General features: G+C 35.8%; 1 long non-coding RNA gene across 1 annotated transcript; it reads left to right on the forward strand.

Moving 5' to 3' along the window:
* The first annotated feature begins 2,299 nt into the window (after positions 1-2,299).
* Positions 2,300-8,581, forward strand: LOC149237404 (uncharacterized). The gene is made up of 3 exons (XR_016245263.1): positions 2,300-3,357; positions 7,659-8,121; positions 8,230-8,581. It is a non-coding gene; the product is annotated as an uncharacterized LOC149237404 (long non-coding RNA).
* The last annotated feature ends 201 nt before the right edge of the window (positions 8,582-8,782 follow it).

Consider the following 8,782-nt stretch of genomic DNA (forward strand, 5'->3'; position numbering starts at 1 on the left):
AGGATGTCTTGAAGCATGCAACATAAGTGGTTCTGAGCACTTCTATAATATTCATTTACAGTCAAAATTCATCCATGGTTCTCGGCTAAGACCAATCAAATTATCAAGGAAATTAATCCTGTAATCTTACTATAATAGAGATCAAATTTTGTTACTTTTACGAGGTGCCCTAAAGATTTGTTGCAAACGCTGGTCATAATAGGGCTCGCATAGTGTTGGTATTCTAGCCTTTTGAATTCTTATTGTACATCGTAGATGTATTTCATGTCAAATATAATAAATCTCAGAAGCCACTAACTACTGCCAGACATTCATTTTGAAGTAATAATGTTACTGTTATGAAATATCTTCTTAAAGTTGCTCCAGAATTTTGTGTCATGCGTACTTTTTGCAATAAACAGTTGGGAAATCCCATGAAGATGAGACAACTCAGGTAGTAAGATGCGTGCTTGGAAACAAAAGAAATAAATTTAAAACGTGGTTGGGAGAGCTCAAGAAACTATGTTTTCACAAATAGGTTAATACCCATACTATAAAAGGAGACTGAAATTAAATGCAGGGTGCACACCGAATATTAAATGATAGTATCATGTTTAGATCATCTTCTGTATTTTTGCATTTTTTGAACAGATTCAAATGGACATGAAGTTTGTCGGGGTAAAGATCCAAAAAAAGTGGCCCAAAATCTAGTGATAAGGAGCGGAAGCAATGCAGGTAATTTCCATTGCAACTTGATTCCATATTTTTACAAGTTCTTAACATAAATGGTAATTTTTTATTAAATGGATGTTCACAAGTCAACATCTCTTTCTACCTGTTGTGGAGCTTCTTTAACTTTAATTGACCTGTTATTATAGTTAGAAGGTTATTTGTCAAATTTCATATCATAGCTATTTAAGTCTTGTCACAACCTATTGCTTATTTCCCATTTCATATCTATGATATCTTTGTCTTATTGCCACCTTATTATATGTAATGGTTTTTTCTTCAACGAAAATGGGCACAAAGGTTCTTTAGCCAAAATTTAAGTTTCTTTCACACGCCACACCCTCATTATTTGAGTATCCTCATCCTACAACACCTCCAAAAACAACTTCTACAGTAAAAATGCCAACGGTTGTTTGGTATCTATTAGCAAAGGCTAAAGTGAGAACAAAGAAAGAAACAAATCAGAAAATTGCTATGGATGAGGGAAAGATTTTTGGTGAAGAAGGACCAATGAAAGGCCCAAAATCTAGTGATAAGGAGGGGGAAGCAATGCAGGTAATTTCCACCTACAACTTGATTCCGTACTTTTACAAGTTCTTAACGTAAATAGGATATTTTTATTAAATGGAAGTTCATAAGTCAACATCTATTTCTAGATTATGTAGAGCTCCTTTTCCATTCATTGAACTGTTATTATAGTTAGAAGTTTATTTGTCAAATTTAATATCATAGCTATTTTAGTCTTGTCGCCAATTATTGGTTATTTCCCATTCCATATCTATCATATCTTTGTCTTATTGTCACCTTATTATATGTAATGGTTTTTTCTTCAGCGAAAATGGGCACAAAGGTTCTATATAGAATATTATAGTTGAGATCTAGGAATGGAGTGTATCACACCATTGTTGTTCATGGTCATGGTTGTATTCAGAAAATTAGGGTCAATTTAACATTGTTATTTGAAGTTTATTTCTCCTTCATTTTATGATCTTGGCCTTCTTCTCAATTTTTCCATCTACATAACCCACTCTTCCTCTATGCTTATTCAGGTTTATTTAAGGATATTGCATCTTCAGTAGCCATTTTGTGAAATTATCTCAAATGTACCTTCAACATTATTATTTGTGTCCTCATAGCGTGATCAAAAGCCTATTTTCCAGGCCTTTATATTGTTATTTTTCGTGGTAATAAATGTTGACTAAATGATCTTGAACATTGTAAATATATCATTTTGAAACATTATAATGTTGTGGAGAGATTGCATTGATTTTACAAGACACTTCAAGCTACTAGTTCATTTTCTATTGGGTTGCCTTACGGCGTTTTCTTTGCAACATCAAGTGCAAATGCTAGTTTTAAATCAATTTTAGATCATTTTATTTAATTATGAATTTGGGTTTATATGAAAATACAGGTGAAATCGACTTAATCCCAAATTTGAGCCCCGCCTCCAATAAACCAAATCTACACTCAGACCCACAACACGGGAAGTTTAAAACCCCACCCACTTATCGAGAGATCAAAGTTCGTGAAAGTTCAGTCTAACTACCCTGTAAAGGCTACAGGTAAAGTTATTCCATCTAAAGATAAGGTTATCCGTGTTCATTCGGCATGACAAGGGCTAAAGTTCCGTGTGCGGGCATTACATTACAGTGGATAGCACTAGAGCCAGAGAGGTGAGGAGAGGAAGCGGTGAGCATGAGCAGAAAGGAAAAGGAAACATGGTAGAAGCTTTGTTAAATATCAATTTCCTTCTACGCTGTCTCTCTGAAATCCAGACGGAGGATTAAAGGATCAAGGATCAGCCTGAACTGCCAAGTATCGATTCTCTGGTATTTTACTCCCCTCGCTCTCTTCGATGTTCGATGCAATGATTTCCTTCTCTTTGTGTTCAGATTCTGTGGATACATCATGTCATTCATGTCATTACTGCATTTTCATGGACATCGCAAGAGGGCTTGGCCTTGGAGTTATAGCCGTTTTAATAGGAATGAGAGGAGTGGGGAAGAATACCGCTGTCCAAAATCGTAAGACAAGAGAGAACTCTACTGCTACGCATTTTTCTGCGTTGATAGCTCATCACGCCGACTGGGGAGATTATACAATGCCCAATGGGTGGTCTCTGTTTACCACCCACTGTGTCATTTCCCCTGCCGGATGTTGAAGAGAGTGTGTTGTCTTGTGACTTGGAAATCAGATGCAAGATCTCAGAGGATCCCATCTTGTTACATGGGATTTGATTTTCAAGCATACAAAAGGGATCAAGAAAATATGGGATTTGATTTTCAAGAATACACAAGGGATCAAGAAAAAGAAAATATGATGTGGGAAGAGTACTCTTTAGGAAAGTGGGTGGAGAATTTGAAGCCTTGCAATGGTATTTCTTGACATAGAATTAGTATGGGTGATGTGGAGTATTGGTGGTGAGGGCAAACATATAGCAGTCATGGGTGGAGGTGCAAAAATCTACAGGGAAGTTGCATGGGTGAAGGTGCAAAAATCTAAATCTACAGAGAAAATGTAACTAGTTAAACCAGGAAAGTGCGTGAAGAACACGGTGCAAGCATCACAGAGAAGAAATAGAAGTTGTAACCTTCAAAACATGGGCAGAGGACACTTGGAAGAGAGATGGAAAGGTAGTTACAGCTTGTAAGTAGGCATGAACTTTGCTGCTCTTTACAATGATCTTCGATTCTTCTGCGGGTTACATATTATCTTCGAGACATTTTTTTGCCTTTTATGTCGATAACGGCCATATAGACATTATTGTTATGTATAATGATCATTGAGTTAAAATCTCACTTTTCTACTAAAAACTAATTGTTGGATTAATGTATATTTATGCCTTCAAAATCACATTCATTACCAGATAATAAAATCTTAATGATGTGTGAATTAAAAAATTTAGTTTCAATACTTTTTGCTGTTATATTATTTGATCAAAAAATCTAAGCTCATTTGTGATTCAGATTTTAACCTGGATCTCTGCAAAGGATCAGAAATGGTGTCTCTCTTTGCTATTTTCTTGAGTTAGTTTATTCAGCGGCGTTTTCTACGCTCCCTAAACTTGATCACTCGGCTCTAACGCCCGGTTTGGATTTCGGATTTCGTTTACATCCAGCTTGGGGCCTTTAATTTTTCTCAGATAGCAGCACTGCAGCACTGTTTCCTTGATGTGGAGATATGTAGCTCTCCTTTTGACATCCCTAAAACCCGTTCTCCAATGGTAACTGGAACTTATTGATAGTTTCCTGCAAAATTGAGGTCAGGCTGTAGATCTCTGGACATCGAGGTAGATCTGTTTTTTTAGTGATAGATCTGCTTTTACTGTGGTAGCTGTGTTAAAAACCATGACAAACTTGCAAGACGTTTCTGATCTGTGTACAACCATATTTAACAGCCGTACTGGAAGAACATTAGGTTATTTTTGAGTCAATTTCCCCTTCCTTATTCGCGCCATCGCTCTGTTGCGTCTTTCAATCCTGGAGTCTGGGCTTGAAGAGTGCCGTGGTGATCTATCTTTGACTGCAGCCAATGACAGTGAAGAGTCAGCCTAGATGTTTCAGATCTGAGAGTTGCAGGACTTGTAGCGGAGGTTTGTAAATACATATTGTTGTTCCTTTATGCTGTCTAACCCAGGTTGCTGAATTCTTGTTGTTGCTCGTCTCTTCTGCGTTGTACTGCCCCTCAAGACCTCATAATGATTTCTGATCTTTTGTTTTGTTAGGGCACTTTTTCACCTCTTCAATCAGGACTTTGTCCCTTGCTGCAGGGCATAGAGATCTTATGAACTAGTGCACTTGGGTGTGCATATCCATTTGTTTCATGTTTTATTCGATGACTTTGCCCGTAAGTAGAACTCATCCTTACTCATTAAGACTGTTACCTCTGCTGTGGCGCTTTGTTGCTCGATTCTTCTCTTGGGTCATGCTCCTCGTGCTCTGCATAGGCATCAGATCTGCACCACAGGTGTCCATTATTCATAATCAATGAGATTATTGGAGAGAACAGGCCCATAGCTCAGCAGCTACACCGTCCTCTACTTTTTGGATCAAACCCTCAAAATCCCTATTGTTTTAGGATTCGATCTAGAACGGAAAATCCCTATAGCGTACATGGTTGGTATCGTCTTTTAGGATGATCCTGTGACTAAATGAATACATGAATCCTTTAGGTAGATGTAAATCGCGTTGTCCAGAAAAGCCAAATTTTTGTTCGAATTCAGTAAAAAAAAATTCAAAAAATCTGGGAGTTTTTGAATAGTTTTTTTGAATGGTCGAAATAGGTTCAGTATCATCAAAAGTCTAGGGCCATCGAGATCAGGAACTTTGATAGCTGTAAAATGAAATTCCAAAAAATTCTATTAGATTTTTTAAAAATCCAACTGAAATTTCCATTATTTTCTGAACAAAATTGTGGCCTCTATACTACCCTTATGTAAATTGCAAAATATTTTTTTTTAACCACATGGTGAATCGGTAACTATCAAGTTTGATCCACTGGAGACCCAGGATCAAACCTCATTGCTGCCACTATAACACCAAGAGCATAACCAACCACCTGCAAGTCGGGTATACTAAGATCCTATGGTTTTAGCAAGAGCACACCCACGGTAGGGGGGTCCGCCCCTCTAGCTGCCACCACAGCAGGTCACTGTACTCAATGAGATTTGAACTTCAGACCTCCCGGGCTTCGCCCATGTGTCTTACCGTTAAACCACACATCACATGTGTCTTACCGTTAAACCGCACATCACTGTACGTAAATTGCAAAATATTATGAATAGCTAGTATCTAAGGTGTAGGGTAGGAACAAAGTTTTTGTTAGTTTTTTTGAAGGCGGGTAGGTTTATTATTGTAAGTTTGTTATGATAGGATTATTTTTTTGTTTATATGACTGTTCGGTTGATTTTTGGAATTGCAAATTTTATTTGTGTAATTTAGAGAAATTGAGTGTTTAGAGGTTTTTCAGGGTGTTAGATAAATCTATTTGGATATTCTAAAACATATTTCAAACAATTAAAACTCACAATCTTAAAAAGAAATTATATCACCAAATTCATAAGGAGAAACACAAAAAATTCTTAGTTTACCCATTTATCTTACCAAAAAAAATCTGAGATTATTGGTTTATTTTATGAGTTTGGTTAATTTTATCTTAAATTTGGTAAAGTTTATTTGGAATTGTAAATTTCATCTATGCAATTAAAAAAATTTGAATACTTTCCAAGATATTGCTAAATTTATTTATAAAATCAAAAACACATTTTAAATAATTAAAATTCACAATCTTACCAAAAATTATAACATTAAATTCAAAAAAAAAAATAAAAAAATATTATTTACAAATGAAAAAAATTGATTTTACCAATTTATTACACTTTACAAATAATAGTTTTACTATTACTTTGTATTGAAATTCTTGTATCTTTATTAAAATTCTTATATTTAATCTTATGTAAAAATATTACAAAGAATAATTCACTGTTATTCAAATAAATAATTACACACCATATTTACTAGTTTATAAACATTTCATTTGATAAAATTTATTAATATTTTTCCTTTTTACTTCATATTTCCATACCAATACAATATTTTTAAATTCATGTTTTGATAACAATATAACAATACGATATTTTTGAGTTTTATTTATTTATAATAAATAATAATATACTTTTGAAATATTTTATTGAAAATTATTATAATTATTTTTTCTAAACATTTTAGTTATTATATAATATTAACATTATTTTTTACTTCAAGTATGATTATTAGTATTATTTGTCAATTAAAATATTGCCATACTTTTTTTGTTTTATTTATTTATAATAAATAATAATATATTTTTGAAATAATTTATTGAAAATTATTATAATTATTTTTTCTAAACATTTTAGTTATTATATAATTACGCCGTAAGGCGTTCCCTTTTGAAATCAACTCTCCTCTAAATTTACATGTACATTCATCAGCCCTTGATTTAGCTCTTAGACGATTCAAAAACTATGTGATTGATTCTAAAATTAGTTACAATTCTAATTCTCGAACCTACCTATGGAGCACAACAAGTCGACCGCCATTCTCACACATTACTTCTTCCTGGGCACTACGCCGCAGGTCGACCGCCCTTGCTCACACTCGGCACTACGCCGAGGTCGACCGCCCTTGCTCACACTGCTTCCTGCTTGGCACTACTTCCAGGTGCTGCCTCCCCTACCTGGTCACCCAAACCCTCATTCTCGTCTTCTGCGACCACAAAATGTTGCTCTACAACTTCTCTAGGCCTTTGTGGTTTCTCTTTCCAGGTGCTGCCGCCCCTAGCTGGTCACCCAAATCCCCATTCTCGTCCTCTGTGCTGCCGCCCCTAGCTGGTCACCCAAATCCCCATTCTCATCCTCTGTGATGCCGACCACCCAAATCCCCATTCTCATCCTCTGCCACCACGAAATTTTTCTCTGCAACTTCTCCAGGGTTGTGTGGTTTCTTTTCACAGTTTTATAGGATCTCAGACTGGAGATTATTCGAAATGGGGGTTTACCTTTGAGAAGCCAAGCGCCCGGAGTCGATAAAGGTGTCGGTGGCGGTACAGGCTGAGCCTCCACAATTGCATCCAAACATTGTGCAGGGTGGGGAAACTGTAGCAGGGGATAGAGGGCGTTAGTCCAAACATGTTTTCCATGATTCGTCCCACCGTCTTCACCACGCAGTTGAACATGCTGATGTGGTTTCCCTATTTAATTTAGTGAAGTAGACGCCCCTTTATTCAAAAGCTCTCACTCCACTTGTTTTGATGCCCTGTTCTGGTCTATTGTTGATGGCTCAGGACAAATTAAAGCGAAGTAGTTATTAATCTATTATGGTTATTACTCTATTATGTCTTGCGGTAGTGGTCTATCAAGATACTCTTGAAGATATATAATCGTCTCACTTACATTTTTTTTGTTACAGAAATCCTCGCTGGCGCTGTGGGACGCAGAGGCATGTTACTTCTTTATTCAGTCAAAGGTTTGCATGTGCATTCTTCGGGATTCAAAATCGTTTAGGCTTTTTACATATTGATGTTCACAGGTATTGTGAAATTTCAAGCAGGTTTCTATGACTTGCTGTATAGTTATTGCGATTGATGGTTCTGTGCAGAAAAAATCCTTGAAGTGGTTTACTGTCATTTCTTGTGGTTTTAGGCTTCTTTTCTTTCTTTCTTTGGGTAAAAAATTAAGAGGTAAAGATTGCTTTTGAAGATCCTGCCCAATCCAATAAGTCTCGGTTCTTCAACCAATCTCTCCTTTTCTCCAAGTATAATGTTGATTTGTCTCTCTGACATGCCTTCTGATGACAGAAGATCAGTGGTAGGAATCTACTCGAGTATGAAGAGAAATCAAGAAAACAAGGAGGGGGCAAAAGGAACTGGAATGTATGGATAAGATCAATATCTCTTTAATTAGTTTTCGGGTTTTAGTTTCAAGTTATCCTTATTAGTGTTTGGTAAGATTGACTCATTTTCACTCATTGTGTGTATCAGATCAATTGGTGGGCTTGTTACTAAAACAACAGTTGAAGTTGTCATAATTGAGCATGCCATTACACCTCTTATTGCAAATTCAGGGAAGGGTGTTGCTCAAATTTCCCTGTTAGGATTATTGACAAGAGAGAATGTTCAATGGTGGTAGACATTGTGAGTTCTAAATAAGTTACGTATCCCAGCCCCTGATGCAAAGGATCATTATTTTCCCACTGACTATGCACAGTGTGCTTGGAAACAATTCACAACCTACTTTGTGGAAACAATTTTGAGCATATTGTGAAGTCCTGGTTACAATTTAGTGAACTTTTGTTTTTTAACTACATGGCTATTTGGCACTATCTAATGGAAAATACAGACAAAAATTTACAGCTAATTTGTTATAATCGGGATTATGTTTTATTTATTTCCTTTACAATCTATCACTTTTAAATTTTAAACATGGTTCTCTGGTTTTAGGTCGCAGATTATGTGATAAAAATATGCTCATCATTTTCATTATACCTATATTTTTTTCAATTTGTAAGTATTTAATACTGGCAAGCAAATGAAT

The sequence above is a fragment of the Pinus tabuliformis genome, chromosome 8 (assembly GCF_031772625.1).
Source record: "Pinus tabuliformis cultivar Carrire ecotype Pingquan chromosome 8, CPIR1, whole genome shotgun sequence".
In the NCBI taxonomy this organism is placed as follows: Eukaryota; Viridiplantae; Streptophyta; class Pinopsida; order Pinales; family Pinaceae; genus Pinus; species Pinus tabuliformis.